The 16,031-nt window shown below is 44.7% G+C and overlaps 1 pseudogene; it reads left to right on the top strand.

Annotated features, from left to right (window-relative positions):
• The first annotated feature begins 1,694 nt into the window (after positions 1-1,694).
• Positions 1,695-13,298, top strand: LOC120024405 (annotated as a pseudogene).
• Positions 13,299-16,031: the final 2,733 nt, after the last annotated feature.

Here is a 16,031-nt window from a genome sequence, read left to right as displayed (position 1 = left end):
ACCTATAAACGAGCTTCAATGCCATACAACACTCCTTCCGTGGCCTCCAACTGCTCTTAAACGCTAGTAAAACTAAATGCATGCTTTTCAACCATTCGCTGCCCACACCCGCCCGCCCGACTAGCCTCACTACTCTGGACGGTTCCGACTTATAAAATGTGGACAACTACAAATACCTAGGTGTCTGGCTAGACTGTAAACTCTCCTTCCAGACTCATATTAAACATCTCCAATCCAAAATTAAATCTAGAACCGGCTTCCTATTGCGCAACAAATCCTCCTTCACTCACGCCGCCAAACATACCCTCGTAAAACTGATTATCCTACCGATCCTCGACTTCGGTGATGTCATCTACAAAATAGCCTCCAACACTCTACTCTGCAAACTGGATGCAGTCTATCACAGTGCCAAGCCCCATACACCACCCACCACTGCGACCTGTATGCTCTCGTCGGCTGGCCCTCGCTACATATTCGTCGCCAGACCCGCTGGCTCCAGGTCATCTATAAGTTTTTGCTAGGTAAAGCTCCGCCTTATCTCAGCTCATTGGTCACGATAACCACACCCACCCGTAGCACACGTTCCAGCAGGTATATCTCACTGGTCATCCCCAAAGACAACACCTGCTTTGGCCGCCTTTCCTTCCAGTTCTCTGCTGCCAATGACTGTAACGAATTGCAAAAATCACTGAAGCTGGAGACTTATATTTCCCTCACTAACTTTAAACATCAGCTATCTGAGCAGCTAACTGATCGCTGCAGCTGTGCATAGCCCATCTGTAAATAGCCCATCCAATCTACCTACCTCATCCCCATATTGTTTTTATTTACTTTTCTGCTCTTTTGCACACCAGTATTTCTACTTGCCCATCATCATCTGCACATCTATCACTCCGGTGTGACTTTGCTCAATTGTAATTACTTGCTACTATGGCCTATTTATTGCCTTACCTCCTCATGCCATTTGCACACACTGTATATAGACTTTCTTTTTTTCTATTGTGTTATTGACTGTACGCTTGTTAATTCCCTTTGTAACTCTGTGTTGTTGTTTGTGTCGCACTGCTTTGCTTTATCTTGGCCAGGTTGCAGTTGTAAATGAGAACTTGTTCTCAACTAACCTACCTGGTTAAATAAAGGTAAAATTAAAATTAAATAAAAAAATATACAATTATTGTCAGCTAAGTTAAGCATTACATTAGCTAGCTAACAGTACAGTAGCTCGTCTTCCATTGAATAAAGTTACAGCGTTGTTTGCCGGTAGCGGCAGCTAGCTTTCATGCTGACACCCCAATCATGAAATAAATAGCTGCGATTACTAACTTAATCATCCTAAGCATTTAGTACTCCATGTTGAGTCTGTGGTCAACTCAAATAACCCGTCAGCAGCTAAATAGCTGAAGTAACGTTAACTAGCTAGTTAGCCAATAAAGTCTACCAACACTAAGTCTTGTTCAAGGTTAAACAGGATATCTAGCTAGCTAACTAAGCTAATGTGTGTGTTTATAATTTCAGGATCAAAGCCAGAGTGGGGGCCAAGGACGCAAGAAGAATGACAATGTGAGAATGACATGGCAACAACCAGAGCCTCTGACAACAGCATCTCCTCACCTGGATCTTTCAGATATCTGTGTTAACCTGTTTTATTCTACTGTCACTAAACATGTAACGATATCATATGTTTATAGGAGAAGAAGAAGTATGAGCATCCCATCCTCACCAGAGTTGGGAAGAGGAAGAAAAAAAGCAAGGGACCTGATGCGGCTAGCAAGCTACCTTTGGGTAACGCTGTTATGTCACCTCACTTAGGACAAAGAATCTCTCTTTAAAACGGACCCATCGGCTCAATATCTAGTATCTGTCTCTGCATCATTCCTAACTCTCTAGCTATGTCATTTCTCACTCACTCGCTTGTCAAGAAAAACTATATTGGTAACGTATTGTATCTCCCTCTGCAGTCACCCCTCACACCCACTGCAGGCTGAAGCTGCTGAAGCAGGAGAGGATCAAAGACTACCTGCTGATGGTGGAGGAGTTTATCAGGAACCAGGAGTAGATGAAACCCCTGGAAGAGAAACAGGAAGTACTGAACTATATTACATATAATGCTATATTACTTTAGTTTATCAGGAACTAGATAAACCCCAGGAGGAGAAACAGGCGGTACTGAGTAGACCATCGAGATACAGGTAACTGACAAAATAAAGGAAACACTTGAGTAAATGAGGGATGCAAAGTGTATTGAAAGCAAGTGCTTCCACAGATATTTGGTTCCTGAGTTAATTCAGCAATTGACATCCCATCATGCTTAGGATCATGTATACAAATGCTGGGCAGGCCATTGTTTTGGCTACCCTGGCAATGCCCCCATAGGATGACAATGCCCCCATCCACAGGGCACGAGTGGTCACTGAATAGTTGGCATATGGCATTATGTTGGTGTTTCCTCTATTTTGGCAGTTATGTGTGTGTATATATATATATATATATATATATATATATATATATATATATATAATACTTTACTTTATCAGGAACTAGCAGATGAAACGGGGGTCACGCCCTGACCATAGAGAGCTTTTATTTCTCTATGTTGGTTAGGTCGGGGTGTGACTAGGGTGGGTCATCTAGGTGATTTATATTTCTATGTTGGCCTGATATGGTTCCCAATCAGAGGCAGCTGTTTATCGTTGTCTCTGATTGGGGATCATATTTAAGCAGCCATTTCCTCTTTGTGCTTTGTGGGATCTTGTCTATGTATAGTTGCCTGTGAGCACTATAGTAGTTTCACGTTTAGTTTTTTCGATTTATTGTTTTCTTTGAGTTTCACGACCTAATAAAGAGGATGGAACCATACCACGCTGCATCTTGGTCCCTTCGTTATGACGATCGTGACAGAAGTACCCACCAACAACAGACCAAGCAGCGTGCCCAGGAGGAAAGCCAGGAGTGGAGGACATCCTGAACGTGGGAGGAGATTATGGCAGGAGACAGAAGCCTGCCATGGAAGCAGGTGGAGGCAGCGAGGGAACAACAACGACAACACTGGGGTTCGCGGCCACGACGGAAGCCCGATAGACAGCCCTAAAAATGTTTTGTGGGGGGGCACACGGAGTGGTCGGTGACGCTGAGGGGTGAGTCAGAGACCGAGGAGGAATATTGGGACAGATTGATTGAGGAGTGGGCGGCGAAAGTTGAGGGGGGTGAACCAGAGCCAACTCCCCGTACTCACCGTGGGGAGCGTGTGACCGGTCAGGCACCATGTTTTGCGGTGATACGCACTGTGTCTCCAGTGCGCATTCACAGCCCGGTGCGTTCTGTGCCAGCTCCTTGCACTTGTCGTGCTAAAGTGGGTATCTGTCCAGGACGGGTTGTGCCGGCTCAGCACGCCTGGTCTCCAGTGCACCTCCTCGGTCCAGGATATCCTGCGCCGGCTCTACGCGCTGTATCCCCAGTGCGCCTTCACAGCCCAGTGGGTCCTGTGCCAGCTTCCCGCACTTGCCGTGCGAAGGTGGTCATTTGTCCAGGACGCGTTGTAACAGCTCTACGCTCCAGACCTCCAGTGCGCCTCCACAGTCCAGTACGTCCTGTGCCTCCTCCCCGCACTCGCCCTGAGGTGCGTGTCACCAGCCCGGTGCCACCTGTACCGGTCCAACGCATCAGGCCTCCAGTGCGCCTCCACAGTCCAGTACGTCCTGTGCCTCCTCCCCGCACTCGCCCTGAGGTGCGTGTCACCAGCCCGGTGACACCTGTACCGGTCCCACGCATCAGGCCTCCAGTGCGCCTCCACAGTCCAGTACGTCCTGTGCCTCCTCCCCGCACTCGCCCTGAGGTGCGTGTCACCAGCCCGGTGCCACCTGTACCGGTCCAACGCATCAGGCCTCCAGTGCGCCTCCACAGTCCAGTACGTCCTGTGCCTCCTCCCCGCACTCGCCCTGAGGTGCGTGTCACCAGCCCGGTGCCACCTGTACCGGCCACACGCACCAAGCTTCCGGCGACAGTTCCCTGTCCAGAGCTTCCGGCGACAGTTTCCAGTCCAGAGCTTCCGGCGACAGTTCCTAGTCCGGAACCTCCTGAGACGGTCCACGGTCCGGAACCTCCTGAGGCGGTCCACGGTCCGGAACCTCCTGAGGCGGTCCACGGTCCAGAACCTCCTGAGACGGTCCGGAGCCTCCAGCGGGGGTACCCAGTCCGGAGCCTCCGGCGACGATCCCCGCACCAGAGCCGCCATTGAAGATGAGGTTTCCGCGAGCGGAGTGGGTACTTTTCCCCGCACCGGAGCCGCCCCCGACGGTAGATGCCCACCCGGACCCTCCCCTATTGAGTCAGGTTTTGCGGTCGGAGTCCGCATCTTTGGGGAGGGGGGTACTGTCACGCCCTGACCATAGATAGCTTTTATTTCTCTATGTTGGTTAGTTTGGGGTGTGACTAGGGTGGGTCATCTAGGTGATATATTTTTCTATGTTGGCCTGGTATGGTTCCCAATCAGAGGCAGCTGTTTATCGTTGTCTCTGATTGGGGATCATATTTAGGCAGCCATTTCCTCTTTGTGCTTTGTGGGATCTTGTCCATGTATAGTTGCCTGTGAGCACTATAGTAGCTTCACGTTTCGTTTTTTCGATGTATTATTTTCTATGAGTTTCACTACCTAATAAAGAGGATGGAACCTGTCGCTGCATCTTGGTCCACTCACTATGATGATCGTGACAACGGGAGGTACAGAGTAGACCATTGAGATGGAATTATTATATCAAACTATAGAGTAGAGAACCAGGAGGTACTGAACATAGAACTATATAATACTACAGCTATTACTTTAGATGATCAGGAAGCAGGAACAGATGAAATCCCTGGAAGAGAAACAGGAGGTAAAGAGACAGTAGATTATGCCAATTCATAAAGTTCTTGTGTCTAACATGTATTTCCTGTGTGTTCTTCTGCAGGAGGAGAGGTCCAAGGTGGATGACCTGAGGGGAACCCTCATGTCTGTGGGGAACCTGGAGGAGATCATCGATCTCATCGGCATCAACCATGCCATCGTGTCTACGTCAGTGGGATCTGAGCACTACGTCAGCATCCTCTCCTTCGTAGACAAAGACCTGCTGGAGCCGGGCTGCATGGTACTACTCAACCACAAGGTACTGACATATTTCTGCTCCGTACTACACAACCACTAGGTACTGACATATTTCTGCTCCATACTACTCAACCACTAGGTACTGACATATTTCTGCTCCGTACTACTCAACCACTAGGTACTGACATATTTCTGCTCCGTACTACTCAACCACTAGGTACTGACATATTTCTGCTCCGTACTACTCAACCACTAGGTACTGACATATTTCTGCTCCGTACTACTCAACCACAAGGTACTGACATATTTCTGCTCCGTACTACTCAACCACTAGGTACTGACATATTTCTGCTCCGTACTACTCAACCACTAGGTACTGACATATTTCTGCTCCGTACTACTCAACCACAAGGTACTGACATATTTCTGCTCCGTACTACTCAACCACTAGGTACTGACATATTTCTGCTCCGTACTACTCAACCACAAGGTACTGACATATTTCTGCTCCGTACTACTCAACCACTAGGTACTGACGTATTTCTGCTCCGTACTACTCAACCACATGGTACTGACATATTTCTGCTCCGTACTACACAACCACAAGGTACTGATATATTTCTGCTCCGTACTACACAACCACAAGGTACTGACATATTTCTGCTCCGTACTACACAACCACTAGGTACTGACATATTTCTCCTCCGTACTACACAACCACTAGGTACTGACATATTTCTGCTCCGTACTACACAACCACAAGGTACTGACATATTTCTGCTCCGTACTACTCAACCACAAGGTACTGACATATTTCTGCTCCGTACTACACAACCACTAGGTACTGACATATTTCTGCTCCGTACTACTCAACCACAAGGTACTGACATATTTCTGCTCCGTACTACTCAACCACAAGGTACTGACATATTTCTGCTCCGTACTACACAACCACAAGGTACTGACATATTTCTGCTCCGTACTACACAACCACTAGGTACTGACATATTTCTCCTCCGTACTACACAACCACTAGGTACTGATATATTTCTGCTCCATACTACACAACCACTAGGTACTGACATATTTCTGCACCGTACTACTCAACCACAAGATACTGACATATTTCTGCTCCGTACTACACAACCACTAGGTACTGACATATTTCTGCTCCGTACTACTCAACCACTAGGTACTGACATATTTCTCCTCCGTACTACACAACCACTAGGTACTGATATATTTCTGCTCCATACTACACAACCACTAGGTACTGACATATTTCTGCACCGTACTACTCAACCACAAGATACTGACATATTTCTGCTCCGTACTACTCAACCACAAGGTACTGACATATTTCTGCTCCGTACTACTCAACCACTAGGTACTGACATATTTCTGCTCCGTACTACTCAACCACAAGGTACTGACATATTTCTGCTCCGTACTACTCAACTACTAGGTACTGACATATTTCTGCTCCGTACTACACAACCACAAGGTACTGACATATTTCTGCTCTGTACTACTCAACCACTAGGTACTGACATATTTCTGCTCCGTACTACTCAACCACTAGGTACTGACGTATACTGAACAAAAATATAAACGCAACATGCAGCAATTTCCAAGATTTTACTGAGTTACAGTTCATACTGTCTAAAGAAATCATGAATGGCACGACAATGGGCCTCAGGATCTCGTCACAGTATCTAAAATGCAATTGTGTTTGTCCGTAGCTTATGCCTGCCCATACCATAACCCCACCACCATGGGACACTCTGTTCACAACGTTGACATCGCAAACCGCTCGCCCACACGACGCCATACATGTGATCTGTGGTTGTGAGGCCGGTTGGACGTACTGCCAAATTCTCTAAAACAACGTTGGAGGCAGTTAATGGTAGAGAACACTCAATTCTCTGACAACAGCTCTGGTGGACATTCCTGCAGTCAGCATGCCAATTACACGCTCCCTCAGAACTTCTGTTGTGTGACAGAACTGCACATTTTAGAGTGGCCTTTTATTGTCCCCAGCACAAGGTGCACCTGTACAATGATCATGCTGTTTAATCATCTTCTTGACATGCCACACCTTTTATATTGGCAAGGGAGAAACGCTCACTAACAGGGATGTACACAAATTTGTGCACAACATTTGAGAGAAATACGTTTTTTTTTGCAAATGAAACATTTCGCCAATCTTTTATGTCAGCTGATGAAACACGGGACCAATATTTTACGTGTTGCATTGATATTTTCCCTCAGTGTATATCTGCTCTGTACTACTCAACCACAAGGTATGAACATACGCTGAGTGTACTGAACATTAAGGATACTTGCTCTTTCCATGACATATGCTGACCAGCTGAATCCAGGTGAAAGCTAGGATCCCTTATTGATGTCACTTGTTAAATCCACTTCAATCAGTGTAGACGAAGGGGAGGATGCAGGTTATAGAAGGATTTTTTAGCCTTGAGACAATTGAGACATGGATTGTGTATGTATGCCATTCAGAGGAGGAATGGACAAGAGAAAGGATTGAAGTGCCTTTGAACAGGGTATGGTAGTGGGTGCCAGGCGCACCGGTTTGTATCAAGAACTGCAACGCTACTGCGTTTTTCATGCTCAACAGTTTCCTGTGTGTATCATTAATGGTCCACCACCCAAAGGACATCCAGCCAACTTGGCACAACTGTGGGAAGCATTGGAGTCAACGTGGGCCAGCATCCCTGTGGAACGCTTTCGACACCTTGTAGAGTTTATGCCACCGAATAATTGAGGCTGTTCTGAGGGCAAAAGGGGGGGGGGGGGCAACTCAATATTAGGAAGGTGTATATCTGATCCGTACTAATCAACCACAAGGTACTGACACATCTGCTCTGTCCTACTTTTTGAGGTTGGTTCAATCATTTTTTACATTATATGCATTATGTGGGTTGAATGCTGTAACAACACAGATAAAACAATTAATGCATGTTCCATGATGGCAGTGACATTACTGCTTATCACTTATTAAACATTTATTCACATTACTTAAAAAAATATATATACAGTATATCAGTTGCTGTGTATGTTACATTTGTTTTTATTTGATGACTGTATTATTTCATTCCAAGTCATCTAGTCTTTATAGTGCTGCTTACTATGCTGTCTGACAAAATCACTATTTTAGTAGTTCTTTAAAGTAAATAAGGCATACTTTTTTTATGACTGCTGAATAGCAACTATCGACCACTTAGAGCATGTATTTTCAAGTAGAGATACCTTGGGAAGCAACTGCTCTCTATCCCTCTAGCGGGCTTCAAAGAAACACACAGGCCGGACTAGTAGGCTCGCGATAAATTATGGTTGTTGTCAATTACCAAGTGTTCTGCGCTAAACTATGTAGAATATTGGCCTGTTGGTAACTACAACTCCTTACTACATCGCACAGTTCGGGCTTGATCTGATTTATCTCTAGGGAAACTGCGCAATGTGCGCATTAAGCTCACAGAAAAAAAAGGAACGAAATGGAATTCAAATAATTGAGCCGACTTCGGTCAATTAGTTAAAAATATATATATTTAAAAAATAACTGAAATGTTGGTTAATCGCTCAGAACTATGTACTACTCAACCACAAGGTATTGACATAGCTGTTCCGTACTACTCAACCACAAGGTACTGATATATACACGTAACTGCCAAAATAAAGGAAACACCAACATAGGGTGTTGGGCCCAGAACAGCTTCAATGAGTCTTGGCATAGATTCTACAAGTGTCTGGAACTCTATCGGAGGGATGGGACACCATTCTTCCACGAGAAATTCCATCATTTGGTGTTTTGTTGATGGTGGTAGAAAACACTGTATCAGGCGCTACTCCATAATCTCCCATAAGTGTTCAATTGGGTTGAGATCTGGTGACTGAGACACACACACCCTTTAAACCTATGAGGCTCCTTTGAGGCCCCCTTTCAAAGTCACTGAGATCTCTTCTAGCCATTGTAGCCAAAATAATGAGCAACTGGGCATTTTTATACATGACCCTAAGCATGATGGGATGTTAATTGCCTAATTAACTAAGGAACCATGCCTGTGTGGAAGCATCTGCTTTCAATATATTTGTATCCTTCATTTACTCAAGTGTTTCCTTTTATTTTGGCAGTTACCTTTATGTGCTCCATACTACTCAACCACAAGCTACACAATACATATTTTATAGGGCTTTTTCCCATCGTGAGCCGAGTCAAACCAAGCTGTTCTGGGCTGGCGTGGTTATGCATCCAGCATAGTTGCTGGAAACATACTGAAAAGGACAATGTGGAAAAAAATATCTGAATCGGCATAGTTTGGTTCGGTGGGCACAATAGTGTGAAAAGGGTATAGGTTTTACGCACTAACTGTGGATACGAGCATCTGCTAAATGACAAAAATGTGTCAAAGGCAAGTTTCGTTAGTTAGGTGGGAAAAGTATTTATTATGTTTGGGTTGAGTAGTGAGTGACGTTGACTGACTCTGTCCCCATTCTCTGATCCGTGTCTGTCCTCTAGGTCCATGCTGTGATTGGTGACCTGATGGACGACACTGATCCCCTGGTCACGGTGATGAAGGTGGAGAAGGCCCCTCAGGAGACCTACACTGACATAGGAGGACAGGACAGCCAGATCCAGGAGATCAAGGTACAAGAGGACTCCACTAAACGTCATACCTTGTAACTGCTTAGGAAGTATTTTAAGCATTTTATCCGAGATGAGTACCACGTTATGTACCTAGCCTGTACTAGACTCTCTGGACAGCCTGTAGTCATTCACTGTACGTTTGTTAGGATACCGGTATCGCAATTCCAGATTTTCCTTGGCAAAAAAGAAAACACGGAAGCATACAGAACTCTATGGTCCTTTTTTAAAAACCTACTTTATGTCAAATATTGTGTGCTATAGCTTGCAAAATAAACAAACGTGACTCTGGGGGACAACGTACGGCTGTTTTCTTTCCAACATTAGGACTGTTTTCCTAAAATAATTCAGTCTGCTTCTGACTGTGATGCTGTTGTTCTGTAGGAGTCCGTGGAGCTGCCCCTCGCCCACCCTGAGTACTATGAGGAGATGGGCATCAAGCCTCCTAAAGGAGTCATCCTCTACAGAGCACCTGGCACTGGTGAGTTAGATGGACATGAAATAAACCATCAATACATAATAACAAACATCAAAACAATATACATAATCCCTGAGACATGCTTAGCGACGAGCAGTATGGACAGGGAAACATACATTGAAATCATATTACAATATAATAAATATCATAATATATGCCATTTAACACACACTTTAAGAGACGTACAGTCATGCATACATACATTTTACGTATGGGTGGTCCCGGGAGTCGAACCGACTATCCTGGTTTTGTATGCCCCATGCTCTACCAACTGAGCTAAAGAGGACCATGTTACTTAATATGGGTGTGGTTCGTGCAAGGTTGTTTGTCTGTGTGTGCGTGCATATCTGTGCCTGTTTGTGTGTCTCTGCTAATATGTTTGTGTGCCTGTGCCTCTCTCTGTGTGTTAGGTAAGACCCTGCTGGCCAAGGCGGTGGCCAACCAGACATCAGCTACATTCCTGTGTGTGGTTGGCTCAGAGCTGATCCAGAAGTACCAGGGAGACAGGCCCAAGCTGGTCCGAGAGCTGTTCAGGGTGGGCCGAGGAACACGGACCATCTATCGTCTTTATCGACGAGATAGACACCATCGGCACTAAACGGTACTTACTACAACCACGTTCTTAAAATAGGCCACTTAAAGGCCCAATGCAGTAGTTTTTATATCAAATAATTTATGTTTAACAATTAAGTACCTTACTGTAATAGTCCCCCCCCTCCCAAAAAAAATAGCTATTTCTCAAGCAAGAATTTTGCTAGGACTGTCTGGGAGTGGTCTGAGTGGGGAGGGGAAAACGGAAAATTAGCTGTTATTGGCAGAGAGGTTTGGAACTCTTTCTTATTGGTCTATTAACTAATTTACTGCCTGGTGACTGAAACTCCACCCCTTTAAACCTGCTGATTAGAAGGTCCTTGTGTAGATAGTTGCTGGTTGAAAATACAATCAGAAAATGACACTTTTAAAGTGTTTTATCAGCTGTTGTGTACAAAATGATACGGAACAGGAAAATCTGAATTTGGACTGCACTATGCAGAAATCGCTCTGCCATTTCCTGGTTGCTAAAATTCTAGTAGTTCACCTAATTTCAGTTTGTAACAAAACAAGCAAGTATAGTGTAGATAGTCATTATACCATCTAAATATATTTCCCATAACCATATTGTAATTTCAGCTGTTTGAAACTGGTGTATAAAACCGAAAGTAAAAGACGCAAAAACAAAAACTTAAGAACGGGAAGCATAAAAATAGCGCACATAGAACAGATCTACCGCTTCTTAGACTTACTTTCACTGAAAATTACAGATCTATAACACACGTTTCTATGTGAATTTGGTCAGGCCGCCCCAAAAGTTACATATTGTCGCTATAAATGATAGGAATAGGCATAGCAAGGTTGTTTAATAGCTCCACCTTGCCCTCTGATAGGCTTGGTGAAAGTTGAACCATTTTGCTTATACCAACCAAATCCTCTTAGATATTGACAATTACTGGATCTGCCGGGTTGATTTGGGAATGTGCCGACTACTGTTTCTCTGCCCTTTAGGTGTGACTAAACATTGTTTTTCTCTCCGTGTGTAGATATGAGTCTAACTCTGGAGGAGAGAGGGAGATCCAGAGGACCATGTTGGAGCTGCTCAACCAGCTGGACGGTTTTGACTCCAGAGGAGATGTCAAGGTGATCATGGCCCACGACAGGATAGAGACCCTAGACCCTGCACTCATCAGACCTGGTAAGACGCTCTCATGAGTATCTGAAAGATGGAGCCTATTTTTGTATCGTGTATCATATTAAAATCGACCGGTAGAGCGGGACTCTTAGACAGGGATAAAACGACCTCAGTTGAAGTGTATATTGAGGATTGAGATTCTACTATAAAATGAATGCAGATTAATTTCCTCCTTCTGAGCTCCATCTGTGGAACTGACCTCTTGACCTTGAGCGAACAACGGATGGAGCTCTCAGAACACTTTACAAGACTCCGATCAAAAGAAACAACGTTCACTGAAGCCATTTGAGGAAGGCGTCTTTTTTTTCTTCCCACAATGTTGACTCAATGTCAATAAGTATTCTGTTCTAGAATCAGAATGAGTAGAATCGAACGGCCAGTCCCTCGCTTTGACACTCCATGCCCCTCACCCCCTTCCCTATGTTTTTTTTCCCCCAGGTCGTATTGACAGAAAGAGAGTTCCCTCTGCCTGATGAGAAGACCAAGAGGAGGATCTTCAACATCCACACCAGCAGGATGACCGTAGCCGACGACGTCACCCTGGACGACCTGATCCTGTCCAAGGATGACCTGTCAGGAGCTGACATCAAGGTATGGATGTCCAGGGTTTCCTCTACCACAGTGGTCCTCAACCTGGGTACCTGGTCTATCTGCATGGTCATTGGGAAAACTCATAAGAGCATCGGCCATGGCGATAGTTACCCCCCCCAAAAAATAATTTAAACACTGCATTACCACTACTAAGGTGGCGTAGTCCCCCTATCTAGCCCTGTTGCCCCCTGCCTGCCAACAAAGAGTTGGCCTCCATGGATTTCAACTGCTTTAGGTGTGTGGCTTTAGGGATGTTTGCAGCCACTCTAGGGAAAACATGATTCTCAAACTGCCTCTAGCTAAACCAGATTTAGTATATTTGACTGTGCTGCCCTCTAGCGGCAGTTCTTTTAAGGTAAATCCTGAAAGGATTCTCTTACTTCCCAGCAATGCTGGGCCTTTTTCCGCTACTTTCAGAAAGCCTCCCTCCTTCCTTGAAGTCATGGATCTGAGAGAGTTAAGTCTAGGATCAGGTCTTCCGTGTCCATATATTATTCATTATGACATAAAAGACTAAACTGATGCTAGATCAGTACTCCTACTCCCAAGACTATTTGTGAATACAGGCCCTGATCTTTTGAGGCTGACCTGAGTTGACCTTTCTCCTCTCTTTCTCCCCCTCCTCCAGGCGATCTGCACCGAGGCAGGCCTCATGGCCCTGAGAGAGCGCAGAATGAAGGTCACCGACGAAGACTTCAAGAAGTCCAAGGAGAACGTGCTGTACAAGAAGCAGGAGGGTACGCCGGAGGGCCTGTACCTCTAACCCCGGACCTCGGACGTTTAACCCCTGACCTGTACCCTGTCCGCGGTGTGAGAGAGCAGAGAGAGCTTTGCTGTATTTCGTTGCATGTTACGTTTGGCTTCCTTTCCAGTTGTCTACTTTAACTTCATGAACTCTGACAATAAATACAAGAATTTGAATGGGAGAGAAGTGTTGTTATTCCTCGTTCCATGTATGATTACTCTCATTTCCCTCCGTGCTCTGTTTAGTATAGGTAGTGTCACGTTGTCCTAAAGTTTGGTCTGCATTGGAGAAGCCTGGAAATCTAGGCTAGAGTAGAAGTAGTGTTCAATAGCATACAGTCTGCATCATACCCACGTTTGGGTTCCATAACTGGTTCATCAGCCCCAGTAATAATCTCTCTATGTTTATTTTGCGGAAAATGAATCCCATTTTATTTATTCCGCTCAATCACCATCGTCCAGTAGTATTCAGACTTCCGACAACACTGTACATACTGTTTATACAGATGCCCTGTTTCTTCATAGTCAGACTTAAGGGATATCACTCTATTCCTCTTGGTTGCAGAGGTCTATCTGATTCCCAAGACAGAATAACGGCACTAGGGAGGAGGATGCAACTCATGTCCTGATGCTGAAACTATTGTATCTCTCCTTACTATCTCGCTCCCCTCTTTCTCTTTGCTTAAAAGAAGACCTCCACTAATAACAGGAGTGTTCCAGTATCTCCCGCACAAGACGTCGTTTTGGAGCCACCCGGACACACATCTAAATAGTCCCTCACATCACTTCTCTCTGTTTTAATAGGAAGTGTAGTATATCGCTTTGATATGAAAAACACATGTTATACACGTGCCACACACTGAAACAAATCAGCCCCTCCAAATCCTTCCGGGCCTCTCAGAAGCTACTCATTTCCAATCCCCATTTCAGTGATTCTCCCCTATGTTCACCCCTTTTCCAGTACACTGAGCTTAAGAGCACAAATTAATCTGCTTTTTGTGTGCCGTTGAGCAGCTGCAGTTCATTTGACACGTGCAGCAGAGACGCAGCATTGATTTATTTCCTCTTGATGTGGGGCCATGTATAACTTTGTATTCAGCAGAACGCTCGCTAGCCCATACCGTTTCGTTTCGGGATTGAGTGAAAATGCCGCACGCAGCCCTGATCACTCTCCCTGTCCTCCCCCTTATTAAATCTTTCACGCAGTTCAACTGCAACGCAGCGCACATTGCAGCACATTCAGCAAACGCTAAGAAAACTTTAAATCAAGCGCAGCGTATAGTAGGGCCAGAGAGACAGGATAGGAGGGGAGAGGAAGGAGGGGCGAATTGTAATGAGCCATTTGGCCTGCCAAGGATAATATCTGTTGAGGATGTCTGAGCCACACCATGCATGCCGGCATTAGAGACTGTTGGTTGTGCAGAGCTAGCCTACATAGTTATAACTACTGGTTATTACTGTGTAATAAAACCTATAATGTGGGACTGTCATATAATAAAGGCTAACCTTGTTTCCATGTTCTGGTACATATTTATTCTAATTTTACCATTGAACTGAGATTTGATTGACAGGCCCACTGTTGACCTTTCAGTGATTTCTCAGTCAACTGAGGAGGCAAAGATCCTGGACATATCTGAGGACTTCTCTTCATTGTCATTGACTTCTAATGTGTTGAGTGTGACTTTAACAACCTCCGTTGCAGGCAGAGACTTCTTAAAGACTTCATAGATTATTCAAATACTTTAATGTTCTGACAGACAGGAACTGATTGGGTTTGCAACTGGATTTCTCTGTGGCCAGAGGGAGAAGCATTCTCATCATTCACCACTAAGTGGCGCCTAAAGTGCGTGTTTTTATAATGATCGCACTGACAACATAAACTGGAAGTGACAATAGGCCGGTTACACTTTTGGGCAACGAATATCGCATAAAATCTGATATTTGTTTTCATCAATCGATCACAAGATTTACTCAATTATAAACTACTGTAACCTATGATAAATCCTGAAATAGCTTTCCTTGAAAACATTTTATATTTAGCCGTATCAACTCCTTATCAAAGCAACAAATACAACATACTGATACTGTCTATTATGAAGGCAAAACTGTTCAAATTTTTTTTAGAGAGCAGTGTTGCAGCTTTTGCCCAAATACATTTATTTACACCAACGCAACTATGCTCCATTCTTAAATTTCGCGTACATTTAGAAATACTTTCTAGTAGGTTGCATATCATCCAATGGAAATACTTGCACCTCCCAGCATCGAGTCTCAGCAGCATGTCAGCCCGATAGATCCTCTCTTCTGTCACAAAATACTAACATTTCCAAAGCTTTCAGTAAACCACAATTACATACCCACCTAGAACAAAATCTACAGGATTAAAATGGGACGTTTGGACAAGCAACGGCCCTAAATCGCATTTGTTTTAACTTTGTTATATTTATGGGATTTCCATCAAGCACTACTGCCTGGTGCAATGCAGATCCGACCTAGCCAATAATTGTGGCCAATACATAGTGTGTAATATTGCGGGTCTGCTCTAACCAATCGGAGGCAGCGTCACATAACAGCATTGCAAAATTCTCCAGCGTCAACCAGGTAGCGTCTTCATACACCAGTAGTATCCTTCCGCTGCAGTGAAATAGTTCAATGTAGAAGTTCTGTGCTGCTGGAGTAGAGATCTAAGTTTAGTTAGATTTTATGGCCCTTCGAAATACAGTATCACGGATGGTCATAATGATATTAATGC

Source organism: Salvelinus namaycush, chromosome 29 (genome assembly GCF_016432855.1).
Source record: "Salvelinus namaycush isolate Seneca chromosome 29, SaNama_1.0, whole genome shotgun sequence".
Lineage (NCBI taxonomy): Eukaryota > Metazoa > Chordata > Actinopteri > Salmoniformes > Salmonidae > Salvelinus > Salvelinus namaycush.
The sequence above is the reverse complement of the archived record's forward strand: the minus strand, read 5'-3'. Positions and strand labels throughout refer to the sequence as shown.